The 16,119-nt window shown below is 33.5% G+C and overlaps 1 protein-coding gene across 4 annotated transcripts in view; it reads left to right on the top strand.

Moving 5' to 3' along the window:
- Positions 1 to 16,119, top strand: part of ZFPM2 (zinc finger protein, FOG family member 2) — a 315,049-nt gene that overhangs the window by 5,499 nt on the left and 293,431 nt on the right. Inside the window, exon 1 of one of the 4 annotated variants that reach the window (XM_074898549.1) lies at positions 12,734 to 12,777. The exons of 2 other annotated variants lie outside the window; for them this stretch is intronic. The gene's annotated coding sequence lies outside the window, so the exon portion shown is untranslated. Of the gene's footprint in view, positions 1 to 12,733; positions 12,778 to 16,119 lie in introns of those variants that run through there. One more of the 4 variants, XM_074898550.1, reaches the window with a different exon arrangement.

The raw sequence follows: 16,119 nt of genomic DNA, 5'->3' as shown, positions 1-16,119 counted from the left end.
TTCCAAATTAACGTAAAATACAACCCACGGATAGCTTTACACGTCTCATTGCTAAAGTAGGATAGGAAAGGAAGAATTTTCTATCTTTATCTTTTTTAAAAAATAGACATTTTTCTTCTCTGACAGAGTTTCACTTTGTACTCTCCTTTAAATTGCACTGTAGCACATTAAAGGCACTTAAAATGCTTTCAGTTTAATCAAAGCAAAGCAGTAGGTAAGCAGCTGCCTGTACCTCTTGAGTATGAATCATGAATGATGATTTTTAGTTTTCTGAGAACGAGTATTAATTCATTGCAAATAATCGATCTTTATGTTGCAGGATATTCACACCACATATTAAAACGGTATATATATTTGCAGTAATGTATGAACAGAAATGTAAATATTTTAAAGACATTCAGCTGAGAGGGAAACCAATGCAATTGGATTTATTTTTTTCCTGGTATCTACTAATTCCTATTTTTGTTAGCTGTGTAATAGCTAATGTAAAGATTAGTATAGGGCTCTGTTTAATGAAGTGAGGAGGAAACCAAGCTATCCATCAGTAGTGCCAATTCTTTCCATTAAACATAAAATATACATCACAAGTGCTACAGAGGTAGCTCACTAATAAGAAAACTTGCTGTAAAGTCATACAGCGTACTAGTAAAAGCCGTTCTTCGATCAAATCACCATTTCTTAAGTCAGAAAGAAACTGTTCAACTTTGCTTGGTAAGATGACTATAGCAAATTATAAGATGGACAAGATTTTTCTTTTTTTTTTTTTTTTTCTTAAAAAAAAGAGAAGCTTTTTCCTTTCACGTTATATACATACAATTTTTGTGATTTTTAAAATATGTTTCTAAAGAGGGCAAAGAAAGAATATGAGAGATTCTTGATGAGGTATTTTAGCAGTATGTACGTCTCAAATTTAGTTTGTGGGCAATCATTCTAACACAAAGATATAACTGCAGTTAATTTAAATATAGCCTGTAAAGTAAACGATAGGTGAAGCCAGTTTTGCTCTTTGATTTGCATGGATGTGCCTTCAAGGATGTCATCTTCACAGTGAGGCTTTCACCTGTGGATTTTTATTCTTTTTCTCTATTCAAATGAAGGACCAAATAGGCCTCCTACTAGATAAATGTACATTCGCAATTTTAATTCAAAATCCTACCACTTGTATATTATGTATTCTTTAAAAAAGTCCGCTTAAGCTTTCTTTGCACTGTGTCGTTCAAGTGTGCTTTTAGAACTCCATGTTACAGGTATTCAGTTTGTACCATTTTGCATAGCTTCTGTTGGAAATCTTGAAGTTCGTTTCTCCTCTTTGGATGCAGATGAGAAGATTTAATTAAAATAATGGGTTTGAATTGTGAAAAATTACTCTGCTTGAGTAAGGGATGTTCCCCTTTAAAGATATTAGCATAAAGATAGCGTATTTGTTTACTATGTTTCAGAATCAGCTGCTAGTATCTCTGCCACAGGTAACAATTGACTTTTCAGGCTTCAAGTTAATAGCCTTGTCTCTTGCTTGTAGGGATCAATATTAGTATTAATTAATCACCATTATCAGCAGTAGGATCTGGTTCTATTTGTTGTTACATCAGCAAAATATCAATATAGAAAGTGGACTCTCTGATCGTCATGGCAACTTCATCTCTTGGGTCAAAGAAAGTTTATCTTATCTGTGCATGGAGAGTGGCAAACTGTTTAGGGATCTAGTTTGAACTCTAAGAACATTGATTTGGTTTTTGTTTGTGAATAGAGGCTGAATTCCAATCACAAGGGATAGGTAAGATTTAAATATTAATGCCCACAGGCTTGTCTGAGAGGGTGTCATTACCATTATTGTCGGATTGTCTTTTTGAGATGACACAATGGTAGAGGAGAATTGTGTAGTCAGGATTATTTACAGTTTAGTAATTTGTGCATTGGACAAACGGGTTTTAAAGTGAAAGTATGGAAATTCTGTATCATTTATGCAGTAATATTACTTCTCCCGTGCAATGGTTAGAATTTTTTCCAGTTAGTTAAAAATAAGTATGGAATTAGTGCAGAAACATAGAATAAGAATCTGTAGAAGGAATGTATTTTATTATTCATTCTTCCTTAAGAGGTTTTTCAAAAAAGTGTCTGAGAAGTCTAGAGAAGTAATATCACTGTTCCATTCACTCCTGAATTAGTGGCAAATAGACATCATGGAAAATCTGAACGCTACAGTCTGGTTACAGTTATTTTTATAAGTTGATACAATTATCTCATGAGCTTGTGATAATAAAATATTGATAATACTGTTTTATCATGTCACAGCTCCCTTTTTCTATATTCTTAAGTGCTTCTTAGAAGTTCTCATCTTAGACAATGCACCTGAGACTTCTTAGTATATATAGTCATAGCATGGTGTAATCTTGTTCTGAGAGCTTTAAAGACTTAACGATTACAAGCACAAGTTTTCCTTTGAGAAACAAGTGCACTTTCTTTATCCAGTTGTTTGTAAATGTATATGTATATGTGTATTTGTTTGTTTGATAGTTTTTTAGGACATGCTGTATTTGAGACATAAATTAAGAGTATCAGTATGCTTGCCTCCTAGACATTGATTAGATAGTAATTTTTTTTTTATTCCTAGGGTGTGAAGTAACAGAAAGTCTGTGTGTCTTACTGATGCAGATAAATATTGGTTTAGGAAATCCCAGATGTAATAAGAGCAATTCAGTATATTTGCAATATTGAAGAAGAGTCCTTGTAAAAAAAAAAAACAAAAAAAAAAAAACCAAAAATCCTCAACCAAACAAAACCCAAGTGCATGCATAAAGCTTACACTGCAGAAGGAATCACTTCTTGGTATTGACATTTCTCATTGATTATTCAGTTTTATCTAATGCTTTGAAAGGGTAATGCCATCATGAGTTGGTAGCAGATGCAGGCGGTTGTCACAGTAGATTTTTCTTTTTTTAAAAAAGAAAAAGGGATTTAGTTTGATATATACAATCTTCAGTTATATTTTAACAGCTCCTCTATTATTTGTGTAATCATAATCATGAAAATAGTTTAAAAAAACTGTAGTAAGCAAAAAATGTTCCTGTCTTCCTATTACAGATGTTGAATAAATCTTAGCCTGGTTATTTTCCATCTATCTTCTATTTTTTCGTATGTCCTATATTTCATATGTTGAAGAAGAGTGTTATGTAACATTGTCAACTTTTGTAAATGCTATTTTTTTTAATATTTTGAAGAATTAGCTAGGATTTTAAAATGTTTAGGAGGTGAGATGGTGTTTTTATTAGTAATCCTCAGACACCTTTTATTTTTATAGAGCTAATTTGGTGCAAGGCTTATTCGCTTATTTGATCTGTATTTATATTCATGCAATTTCTTTACTGAAAGTGTGTAAATAAAGCTAGAGTGTGACCTTTAACCTTCTTATTTTTTGAGTACTACTGTGTCATTTTTTAGAACTTTTGTAATCAAGGTTTGTTCAATTGCAGTAGATTTACAGAGTGAATACAATTTGGTAACAATCAAAAATAACAATGCTTTAGTAGTTAGTGCGTTACTCAGACATATGTTTATAAACTCTTCTCATACGTTACTCTGCACTCACATAGATGAGTTAGAGTGATGTTGCCTTGTTCTTCCAGACAACTAGACATGAAGCTTCAGTCTTTGATGAGCTGATATAACTGTATGTCACTTGCCGTTTTTACTGTACTCGATCTTTTTACCTTAGATTCAGTATTAACAGAGGACAGTAAAAATCTTTTTGAATTCAGACACTTTTCCATTTTTCCTTTCCAAATAATAAAGTATTAATACCAACTGCAGTAAAACACTGCTACATTTTCATTTTTTACATTTTACTGTGTTAACTATCTGTCTAACCCTTTTTGGAAGGTATGAAAATATTGTATGACAAACTTAAGGAACATACTCTTTAACTTCATTCATAGAAACAGTCCTGTTGATGATAATAGTTAAAATGAATATGCAAATGTTTATAGGATAGGTGTTTAAAAATACACACAACCACAAATGGTATGTAACGGTTTGGTGGATGTAAAAATAGAATGTAGAGTAGAATAGGGACTAGATTTAAATGAAGTGTTTCCATTATGTTCACAGGAATTCCATAGTTCTGGTTTTGCCCCCTGTGCCATACATGTTCCTTTTTGTATTATCTATGAGAAGTAAAAGTCTACATATTTTTGTGTCAAAAATGATATAGAAAAATGTAATTACTTCTTAAACACACTTGGAATCATTATTGAAAAGTGATTTTTAATGAGAACAGAATGAATTGTACTGTAAAATAAGAAATTCCTCATAGACCCAAATATGGTGAGAGAAGTCTCTTCATGTGTCTATTGTAAAGATTTTCTCTGCTGAAATGGAATAATCTTGAAAGTACTTTTTCTGATGATACATGGAGGTGTTCATTTAGGCCAAGAAGAAATTCTGTAGAGGGTGATACTATTTTTACTTCTGTAGTTGCAGCACAAGCCTCAAAGGAAGTGTAGTGTTTTACTCCTGTAACTGGGATCATCATTAGTACCCTGCTATTTAATACTTGATTATATTTCTATTATCAGGTGTGAAGGTTAATGTTTATAATATATGGAAAAAAAATTGCAAATACATTGTCAGATCTACTTGAAATTATGCATTTATTCTATAGCTCCTTAGGTTTTGTCTTCACTTTTCACTCTCAAATTCAGGCTTCATATTAGATGGCAATAAAGATTCTTTCTCTGAAAAGTTTTGAAGAAGTACACTAAGGTCTTTCATAATACATTTTATGCAGCTTTATGCAAAGAAAATGAACCATCTGTAACATGTATGGAACTTTGACACAGTTGTGAAATGAGCGAAGACAATGGTAAAATTATCAAAGCTGAAGTTGCAGTAGTTTTTTTTAAAAAACTGCCCCCACTTCCCCCTACCTTGTAATATGTCTTCAGTTAATAAACATGTATGAAAAGAATTCTGGAAGCAGTAACAGATAATTTTTGAAAGCTTTCAATTACATAGGTATTTGAGTATTGTATCTGCTAATTATACTTTGTCCATTTCAGAATGGATGTAAACAAAATGCTCTAGTTCTGTAGGATGCGGAAAAGAAAATCTGTGTCCATAGAAGTACTGTTGGTTTTGGGTGGTTTTAATGTGTCAGTAATCCATATTCATACAAACAATGTTGGAGTACAATTGAATGGCACTGTGTATGTGGGTAGGATGTAATACTGAGAAACCATTGGCTTGCAAATAACTTCAGTTTTTAAGGAAACTGCCTCATTTTAAAATGAAAATGCATATATATTTCTGTTTTTTTAAAAAACAAAACTTGCTTGATAGTTGTTCCAAAAATGCTCATGGTATTTCAGTGAACACTAAAAAACTTAAGAACTGAGAAAAATCTCAAATGTTTGACAGTTTCTCTGGAAAAAATATTAGCTAGTTGCTAAAAATACAAGTGCACTCCTTAACAATGTGCATCTTGGACAAACAGACGCATATTTTGTCATCAAGTTACTTAAGCTTCTGAAGTCAGGGCTACAACTGGGTCAGATGATAAGATGAGCACAACAGAAAAACGAAGAGTGGCTCTGATAAAAACTGATTGATTGATGTCTGGCTTCCCCACCATCACAAGCAGTTGACAGTTAGTTTGGGATCAGATGATTTGGCTTTTGCGATAGAAGATGGGGCCTGGTAGGCAAGTCTGAAGGACAAAAAGGTCGGTTTCTGTATAGTGTCAGGCAGTGCGGGGTTCCCACAAGGTGGGGTATTGGATTATGTTTTTCTTTAGTTACAAGACTTAACTTTTCATGGTCCATTGAAAGACCAAGTAATCGGGTCAGTATTAATCCAAAAATAAGGCTGTAAATTGTGAGAGAAGGGAATGAAAACAGAGCAACTATACCCGTTGGACAAGTGAATTACAGAAATAGCCATTTTTTGCTATTTATTTTCTGTATTTACTTAAAACATCATAATTTAAAGCATTACCTGATTTATAAACATGCAGATTTTTAAAAATGGTTTCCACAGTAAATTTGTCACTGTAGCTGCAGTGAGATTTTTGTAACGTATGTATTGAGGGACTGTAATGAAACTCTGTGGATAAATTAATTTCAGTTTGTGAAATAGTTATTCTGTGATCCGTTATGTACAGGAAAGCACACTGTACCTCATATACAGAAGTATGTGTTTTTCACTTAGATTAAGAGCAATTACCATGGTATACTTAAGTATAATTGAAATAAATTTATGTGAAGGGTATTTTTGTGAACCAGAGATTATTTATCAATCTGTGACTATACTGTGAACAGCTGAGTGTTTATGGGGTTTGACGTGAGGTTTTTTTTTCAGAGCACATTTACAATTAGCGCGCTGTGTAATAGTCACAGAAGGGGAAAAAAGAATGTGTAAATGAAAACCAAGACATAATAGCTTTTAAATGAAAAAGATTTTCAATGCAGCCATGAAAATGTGTACAACTGCCACAGAATTGGAATTTGGACAGCTTGGATTTGAATTTAGATTTTTGGACAGTTTGATACTCTCTAGAAATCCTTTATAATGTATCGCTTTTCTCTGAGTTTTAAGGGTCACATCTCCAAAGGACAGTTGGGTCTCAGCTAATGCTTCTGGCTTAATATCAGTAAGATGAATTCTGCAAGGTGCTGTATTGCTGATAGTATAGCTGGAATGCAGTATGAAAGAACCTGTAGTGTAACCTGGAGTGCTCCCAGTAATAAGTGATCAGTGTAGGTGAACTGGTGGTCATTTGAACAGTGATTAGTTATACTTCAAGAAAGATTGTTTTCCTACTGTCTAATCTCTGGAGACCTGTTTAATTTAAGAAATAATAAAAAAAGGTCTTAGTCAAGAAATACACAGTTTTATTCTGGCTATTTTGTAAGCCTCCTGAGTGTATGTTAAAAACATGTTTTAAACCACATAAATCAAGGCTTGGAGAAGTATTTACGAATGCAGATTTAAGGCAAGACTGTGGAAGTGTTTAAGAGCTTCTTCCATTTTTATTAATATCATGGTGCATCCCTTTAGCATCAGAGTTCCGTTGGATTTTCATACATTGTTATGCTGAGCTCTCACATCGTTGCTACAGGTGGTCTGAAATAAACTGTAAAAGCCCATTTATAAATTGCAGATAGATAGCGTTCAGATTTTCAGGTGTGTTTCTTTGACAAACATGGTACATCACAGAATAAGTTCTTTACTGTATGTCTTGTACTGAAGTTTTTCCAAATGTAATTTTATGCTTAATAAAAATGAAGATAGCTTTATTAGACTTTTCCTCAAAGTATGATACTTGTGTCTGACCAGGAACGGTAGCCTGCTTTATTACCCGTTTAGGAGTTTTACATCTATAGAGTATACAGCTGAGACCCCTTTAATTATACGAAGAAGAAAATTGTGTTGGTGAATCAAAAAGGGGAAAAATCCCTCATGTAGCCCAAATAATCAAGATCAGTAATTCTTAAAAATGGACAGTAACCATCAGCTACTTAGACCAGCTAGACTGTGTAATTTAATGATTAGTCCTGCAGTTTAGGAAATCTCATTTAAGAGGTTGTGTGCTTTGGGGATGTTATGACTGGTCTGATTAGTCTGACATTCGTTTTGACGTTCTTTGACTGTTGGTTCAGAAGTTTTCATTTCCATGAAAGAAGGGGAAATTCATGTATGGAATTCTTATACCACCAAGTTCTTGCTAAATTTGTTTTTCAGCATCGGTTGTCAGTCGAACCATTGCTTTCAAAGGTATGGCCTTTGCATTATAAGACAAATGAGAAAAAAAATTTCGAGTTTTAGTCTTGCTGTGTTTAAATTGTTTCAAGTCATGAGAGTCATTTGTGGTATGGTACGCATTACACCATGCAGTACCTGTGTAAGAGAAGACTCACACCTTGTTTGCACGGATGCACTCATCTTTGAAACTAAAACCCCACTTTTGCATTCATGGAAAAACCTTCTGAGAATACACATTCATGTGATGTCATCAGGAAAATAATTACAGTTTTGGCTTGTATTTTATGTTTAAATTGGTACAGTTTTATGTTAATCTAGCCCCACATTCTTGCAGAATGCTATTTACTGGAATGCTGAGTTGTGCTGTGATATGGATTTTATTTGCAGAAATGTTAAAAACCATAAAAAATGGTGATGACTAATTACATTTATTATTAAAATATTGATTTGATGTAAGAAAAACATTTTAAAATGCTTCAAAATCAGTTTGCTAGTTTTTATCCATTTCTTAGTGGACAGATGTTCCTGTTACTAAAAGTACCAAGATGCAGATGGTATTATTTGGCATCTTTTTAAAGGCTTCACTATTATTATCTGTGGTGAACCAAAAACTAAACTAATACATGATTCTTTAATAGCAGATCATATTTGCAAGAAATTATCTGAATAACCATCTTTATAACAGGTCATGTCAGAAAGAAAAAATCTCTACAATTAAATAGTCACAAATTAAATAGGAAGTTTTGTGTGTCTGCATGTATGAAAGTGTTTTGCCTACTAATCTGAACGTGAGAACTATTTCTAACAACATCTCTTTTAAAAATCCATTAAAATTATACTTACATATATACACTCATGTTTATTTAAATAATATATGTGAGAATTAGTATGAATTGAGGCTTGTAATGATGTATAGCAGCAATTTAATATACACTTATTTTATTTGAAGAAAAAATGCTATAGGTAAAGATATTATTCATAAGCAAATAGCTTGAAATTGTGAAGTAATTATTTTTGAATTCTTCAAGTAATCTTGTATGCTGTGTCTTAAACAGACCCCTTGAAACACACAAATTCTGGAAATATTACCTCAATTTCAGTAACGGAAAATGAAAGTTTTTAGATTTCCTACTATGGTCCATACTTTTTGATCCATAGGGTTTTTTTTGTTTTGGTTTGGTGTTTTTTGCATTAGATCCTGATGCCTGATATTAAGATTCTCAACACCTACAACTTTTGCTGAAATCAGTTAATCATATGCCCTGACTGGTGCTATCAGGATTAGCAGGATAGCATCCAGATTTTCATGCCCATTTCTGTCATTAAGCTATACCGTTATCCTCCTTTTACTGGAAATTTCCACGCGTGTTTAATATAAATGTGTTATATACCTTGGACTTTAATGCGTGTTAAAATAGCCAAGTATAGCTCTTAGAATATTTTCCTTTCTGCCTTCCAAAAGACCTGCAGAAATACTTCATTTCAGATTAAAATCTTACTTTATAGCAAGATCATATATAGGGGGAGCTACAATGAAACCTCTGAACTTGAAGAGTATGCTGTGCCGGTTTTATTAAGCTGCTGCTAATGGTGTGGAGTTTTGTCTTGGAAATAGGCTCTGTGTCTTAGATTTTAATGTTACACTGTTACAGGCACAATCGTACACAGTTTCTCTCTCCTAGGTTGTTATCCCAAGTTCTGCAATTTTGAACTGCTTTGCCAAAACCTCCTCTTTCATACATATCAGATGTTTTACACTGAGTGATTTTAAGATGCCAGTCATTTTTATACAGACTATTATGCCCAGACAAATCGTTCTTAAAAAAACCCAACAATCAACAAAGACCAGTGCCAAGTCTGGTGAGCATTTTTTTCTGCCTTAAGGATGATGCAACTTCAGTGTATGCCTAATTGCTTAATATAGCTCTGATTTATAATATACCAGAATGTATAACAGTATATTTCAAAGAAAGAATGTGTATTATGGAAAACTGGACTGTATGTATAAAAATCATGAATCATTTTGCTAATAGAAGTGATTAAAAAAACCCAAGATTATAAATAAAGGATTTTGAATTTCTGTAAATGACCTTTATAAGGAATGAGCAGAGAGATGAAATAAAAATGACAGGGATAAAAAGTTTTGCATGGAAGTGAGTGATGATGTTTGTTCTCAAGTTTTTAAAAAATAGAAGATTCAGTGAAAATACATTTTATTTATGGGAACTGAGCTATCACACAACACTTTATTTAGTTCTGATTGAATTTTTCCTAGAACAATATTTTTCACATATGTCGTCATTTGCTTTTCTTTCACTGTTTTTAAATTTTTCACAAAAAGTCCTGGGTTTTGTGCTTTAGCTTTTACATTATAAGTTGTTCTCATGTAAGATGTTGAATATTTGTTGTTGTATTCTTGCTTATTTATATTATATTTCAGTTTTTGTGAAGGATAACTTGAATGCTGTTAAACATGAGAAAAGGCTCAAAAAATTGATGGGAATTTGATCTCTTCTTAGAAGGGAAGCATTAAGAAGAAGGAAGCACTGTTTGTTCATTCAAGGGCAGAGAGAAGGAAATAACTGAACCCAGGGAATTTAAGGCTTTGCAATACCTTTTTTTCCCCTTCCTTTTCTTTCTTCTTTTGGGGGAGAAGAGCGTAGAACTTGTTTTTACTATATACAGGAACACTGAAACTCTGTAAGTCATAATTATTGATAGCTTTGATAGATTTTACATTCAAATATATTTTGATACTTGAATTATGTGATTGCAGTTGTATGTGAAGTGTTAAGAAGTGTTGTTGGCACCTCTGATGTCTGTATTTTGATGCTTAAGTATTAGGCATCTTGTTAGAGGAACTTCAGGAAAGTGTGTGTTAAATGTTCTGCATTTTGCACAAAATAGTATGAAATATGAAATTACTTATCAGGCAGGTACTGGTAGAGCCTGGAATAAAACCCAGGGCCTTTGAGACCTGTTCTGCCTGATGCAGTACAGTTTTTGGAGTACTTTTAACCTTGCTCATCTCTACAGTAAAGTTTGCTAGTTGTAGAAATACCTCTTAATAAAAAAGGAAGATGGAATCTGTCGCCTTGATCAAATCATTCTAATAAAGGAAAGTGAGGCTCAAGAAGAGATTGCCAGATCTTTGACATTAACATTCTCAATAAATATATATGAGAAATAAATAGATCTCAAATATACATAACTGATCTGCCTGTACAGCTAAAGGGACTCCAAAATAGTTTGCTGAGTTAACAAAAATTGTGTAAAAGTAGCGCCACATGGCCCTTCCTCAATTCACTATATGGAGTAATTAGGCTAAACCTTATACACACTTGTTGCACTTGGCACATGGGAAGAAGTTAGTGATTATTGTTTGGGTAAATGGTGTAAATCTGGGAATGGTAAATTTGGGAAAACATACTGCTTCTCAGTCATCCCACTTGACCTCCGAAGCACTTTTAAAAATTGCCAATAAATAGAAATGAACTGAAAAAGTTGTTCTCAGTATTCTGCTGGCTGTGACTGAGGGATTGGAAATATAACTATTGTTATGTATTTATATGTATTACCTAAGAGGAAATACTTTCCTAAGAATTGAATGCCAGTGCTTTATTGCCTCTTCTTCATTAATATAAGTGTTAAGAACTAAATTTGTTTTATTATATGCAAATTAGTTATTATTTTTGTTTTTTGAAGAATATTTCTAGAGTGAAAAACAATCCCCCTACAGTGCATTAGTGGTGTCAGCCATTTTTCAAGTGTGGTTTGATTTGTGTTGTTTTGTAAAAAATGCATCATCAGATACAGTACTGCTGTCTCCAAACAGCTGAGAAATTACAAATTTTGATTCACAATTTCTATAAGCAGTTTCAGAATACTTTTCTAAATGAGTAACTAAAATTCTTCAGAAAGGTTTCTGAAGTTGTGCCATATTGGAATCAATGGCAAATTTTCAAGAAATCGAGGACTGTCCTTCATGGTTGTGTTATATCTGGCATTCTGCATTTGTTTTGTGCAACCAGTCATTGGAGAATGTATAACAAGAGCAAATAAGCTTAGTGACAAGAGCTGTTTTGTCCGCCCTGTTTATGACTTTTAAGGCATTGGGGCTGTGCCCTTTTTACTTGATAATGCTCTGTGAAAAAGATGTGAAGTGTGACTAAAGCAAAAACAAACTCACGAAATTTATTTTTCTCCCTTGTTGATTTTACTTTTTACTAGAGATCAAGGTCTTATCACTGCTATAAATGAATATGAGGGCTTCATGGGGAACTCCTGGAGTGTGATACTGTAAAAGATTGATTCAAGTCAGCTTTAATAGGGATTTCTTAGCACTGAAGGTTCACCAAGGTAGCTAAATTAATGGTGGCTAGGTTTTTTTGTGTGTATTAGCACCAGTTTTATTTCCAGTGCTTAATAACTGATGTAAAGAGAAAATAGTAACTTAGAGATTTAGAAAGCTGTTAAACTGCATCAGTCAGCCAAAACATACTTCAGCAAAAGAACAAAAATCAAATATGACAGTACTGGCATTTTTAAGATAACAGAAAAGGAGAAAAACAATGAGCAAAAAATCTTTCAGGACTGACTTGCATGTCTCAGGCGAAAATGATATAATTAAAATACAGTTAGACAGAAGCAGGTCATAGGTTTCATTGATATCAAAGTGAATTTTTCAAGTACAATTTCATATTAAATGTTAATTTAATAATTTAATGGAGATCAGTGAAAGGTCAAACTGGAACGCAAAGGGTTAAAATGCTGAACAGTGACCTGAACAGGGAGTTGTTGTGTCTCTGAATCCCAGACATACTTTATTAGGACAATCCAGCTGGTTTTCTATTTCTATCTCCTCATTATCAACACGCTTATGGTATGGCCTCTTCCCCCTCACTTCCAATGCCAAGAATTTGGCAGGGACACCATGTGAGGAGGTCAGAGACTGATTGAGAAGAAAAACGAAGTTCAGACCGAAGCAGAGAGGCAGAAAGAGGGAGTTCGTGAAGAGCTAAGGTTTGTTGTTTACTGTATGGAGAATACCAACAGAGCGCTTTTTTTTTTTTTTGGAGGGGGGGTGAGTGGTAATTATAGCTCTATGTGAAATGAAACTACTGACACGAGGCTTGATGATCTTACTGAAAATGGTGTAAAACAAGAACAGTTAAGCTTAAGGAATTGCATATATAAAATCAGTAAAAAAATGAATAAAAATGAAACGTCAATTTCTTCATGATGTTTGGCATCTTTGTATATTTTAAGAGGAAAAAATTCTGAAATTATAGTATTTTTCTTTGAAAAAGCAAAGGCTTATAAATAGAAGCAGCATACTGTTAAATTACTTTATGTGTTAGATCTAGCTTTCTCTGGCTGAGAGAAAAAAAAAACCAACCTCCAGCAAATGTTCAAAGGAAGGAAGTGGGAGGAAAAAAGTCCTCACACATTTCCATAGTTTCCATTTCAAAATACATCTATCATTGCCTTATGACACATACTTTACACCAACAGGTACATCAATTTAGTATTAATATTGATGAAACCAATTGTACGATAGTATTGATTAAACAGAAAATAAAATTGACATTTTGTGTGTTCAAAACCATGCATAAAAGCAGGTGGGGAAAATACAAAAAGATTTTCTGTAGAAGATCAATTTCTGTTGGCAACAGACCGATTTGTATTTCTTCATGACAATATGCAGTGCTTTGCTTCAGTCTGATATGGGTTATCTCGAAACTGATCTATGGTTAATACTGTACTAAAAAATATTTTTGTTTTCATCCTTTTTCTGGCACTTCCTTTTACATAACAGAAAAGTCTCTGAATGGAAAAGTGAGTTAATTTCTTATGGGTGTGGGGAGATACTGATTTTGTAGTTCTTACATTCTTATAATTCCTGTGGAAACAGATAGAGGTTATATGTCTACAAGGAGTGGTAGGATTTAATCTCAAATTCACAGAAGTCTTGTCAGGTATTTGCTTTCCAGTTTTTACACACAATTAATATATATTCATTACAAATAAGATGTCTGTAGTGGTCTTTGCATTTAAGCTGTTGTGATTAAGGTTGATGTTTGACCTTGTGTTACAGTTCCAAACTCTAGGAACAAGTGATCTCAGCCTCTGTGTTCAAACCCCAATTTCTTCCTGTGGCACGTGCCGTGCAGTTTAGGGAGTTTGTGAACCTTAATATATGGGCTGTGTGTTAAAAGGAGAATGCAACCTTCCTATGAGGCCTTGATCCTTAGAAGTTCTAAATTTCTTGTTAAATTACAAGGGGAATATTGTCCTGACTAGCATACTGTCATGAATTTCCTGCAAGTGCTAGTGGTGGTGGTGTTTTGATTGCTCGGGAAAACTTAGCATTTAAAGGAAGCAGAAAAGCACAATTTAGAAACAGAGTGGGGGAGGGGGGTGTTGCGGGGGGAGGTGAAGGAATGAGAGAGAGAGCAAGAGACACTTATTTTGCTGAAAGGATGAAGGAAAAGAAAGAAAATTCCTCTCACTGGTAAATTCAGGTACGTCCTTAATTGAACAACATGAGCACACAAGCAGGGTGCAGATAATAGACAAAGGAAAAAGAAAGGATTCACTCTGGGCTGGGATTAGAACCTGGGGCTTTCCAAATGTGAAGAATAATTTATACTTAACTTACTCTCCTGAAGGAAGGGAGAACATTTTAGTTGAGTTACACTAGTAAAGCTAATATTTCTGTATTAATCTGTAATGTTAAAAGTACTATTTATGCTTTTATTTTTATACTATTCACAATAAACTCATGATACTTCTGCCCCCTCATAACAGACACCTAACAATGAAGCAGCTTCAATTAAGAAGCAGAACATCAGCCTCTGGCATCTTATTCTGTTGTTCCATCTTTTTTGCTAGGGAGAATTCATTTGTTTCTTAATTAAGAAAAACACCAATAGCATGAAAAATCTGCTTATGGTACCTGAATGGTAATTAGGTGAAAGGTAAAAAAGAAACACACACATACATTCCAGTAGCAGCCAAAATGAACTTGAGCTGATAAAAATGAACTAAACTACCCTTGCATAAATCGAGGCTGAGAGAAGTGTACAGTCATTATGGCTAAGACAATATGCAAACTATCTTCAAAGAAATCAAATTGCTAGAGTGTTTTCATTTGCATGTATTAACTATTAACATAATGAGGAGAACTGACATTGGACCCGGATTGTGTGTCTGTTCGGATTGATAACTCTACCGCATCTGCAAACAGGCGCCCAAAAATCAGACTGGTAGTCAGATCAGTGTTGAACTCTGAAGTGCATATGGTTTTTTGTTGGGGTTTTTTGTTTGTTTGTTTTTTATGTGAGTATTGTGTGGGGTTTTTTTTTAAATGTCTGGAACCCAGAACAACATGCTGGGATGTTGAATGCAAGCTATCCTTTTATTTTTATTCTTTCCAAAGGTGATCCTTCTGCTACAAGCACTTACTTCATACTTTCAAGGTACAGATACCAATTTTGAACTTTTTTTCATCATGTATATTCCCACTTATATAGAAGGATGACTGTTATTGTATGTTAATTTGGAGTTACTGAATGTTTGTCTAATTACTCAGGGATACTTTTTTGTCTTTCAAGACTGTCCTCATATATCAAAATGTCCTACTTAAACTGTCAATCACTGTGTTCATGAACAGAGAGAAAGCTCAGTAGAACTCAGACTTCTGAGAAGTCAGTTGCATGCTATTTTATGTGATTACTTAGGACAATAGCAAGCAATGTTTGTGATAGCAGTTGTTATCTGCTTAAATATTGGGAGAACATTTAAATTGTTATATGACAGATACTATATAAGAACCTAGTTTAGTATAAGAAGTCTTTTTTTAGAAGAAAAAATAGAAATAATTAAAAAAACTGAAGATCTTTTTCCAGATTATTCATATGAGAAAAAAGCATATAAACTAAATGCAATTTTTGTCATGGTTCGCTTTGCCTAAAATCTTTCCGAAAGGAAGTTATTTCTTGATATTACAGATCAAAATTACTTAAAGAATGTAATTTTGGAAGAAAATTAAATGAAATGGGAAGCATGCATATACAGTCCTTAAAGAATCAGAATTTATGATGTTTGCGTACTCTGGGAAAAATATTTTCTAATTGTTACATTGTGTTTATATACACACACACAGAGTGTTTTTATGTGAGTTGTATCCTTTGCTATTCTTGTATTTGAGACTCTGACAAAACTGAGTACTTTTACATTTCTAGAAAGAGCACATACAAATTTCATCTGTGAATGTAAATCCTTCCAAGAGGGGAAGGATTCCCTCATGGTTCTTTGCTGTATGTATCTGTTTCTTCACATAGCCCATCAGTCATAGCTGAG

Source organism: Athene noctua, chromosome 2 (assembly GCF_965140245.1).
Source record: "Athene noctua chromosome 2, bAthNoc1.hap1.1, whole genome shotgun sequence".
NCBI classification, from domain to species: Eukaryota; Metazoa; Chordata; class Aves; order Strigiformes; family Strigidae; genus Athene; species Athene noctua.
Note: the sequence above shows the minus strand (reverse complement) of the source record. Positions and strands in the feature narration are given on the sequence as shown.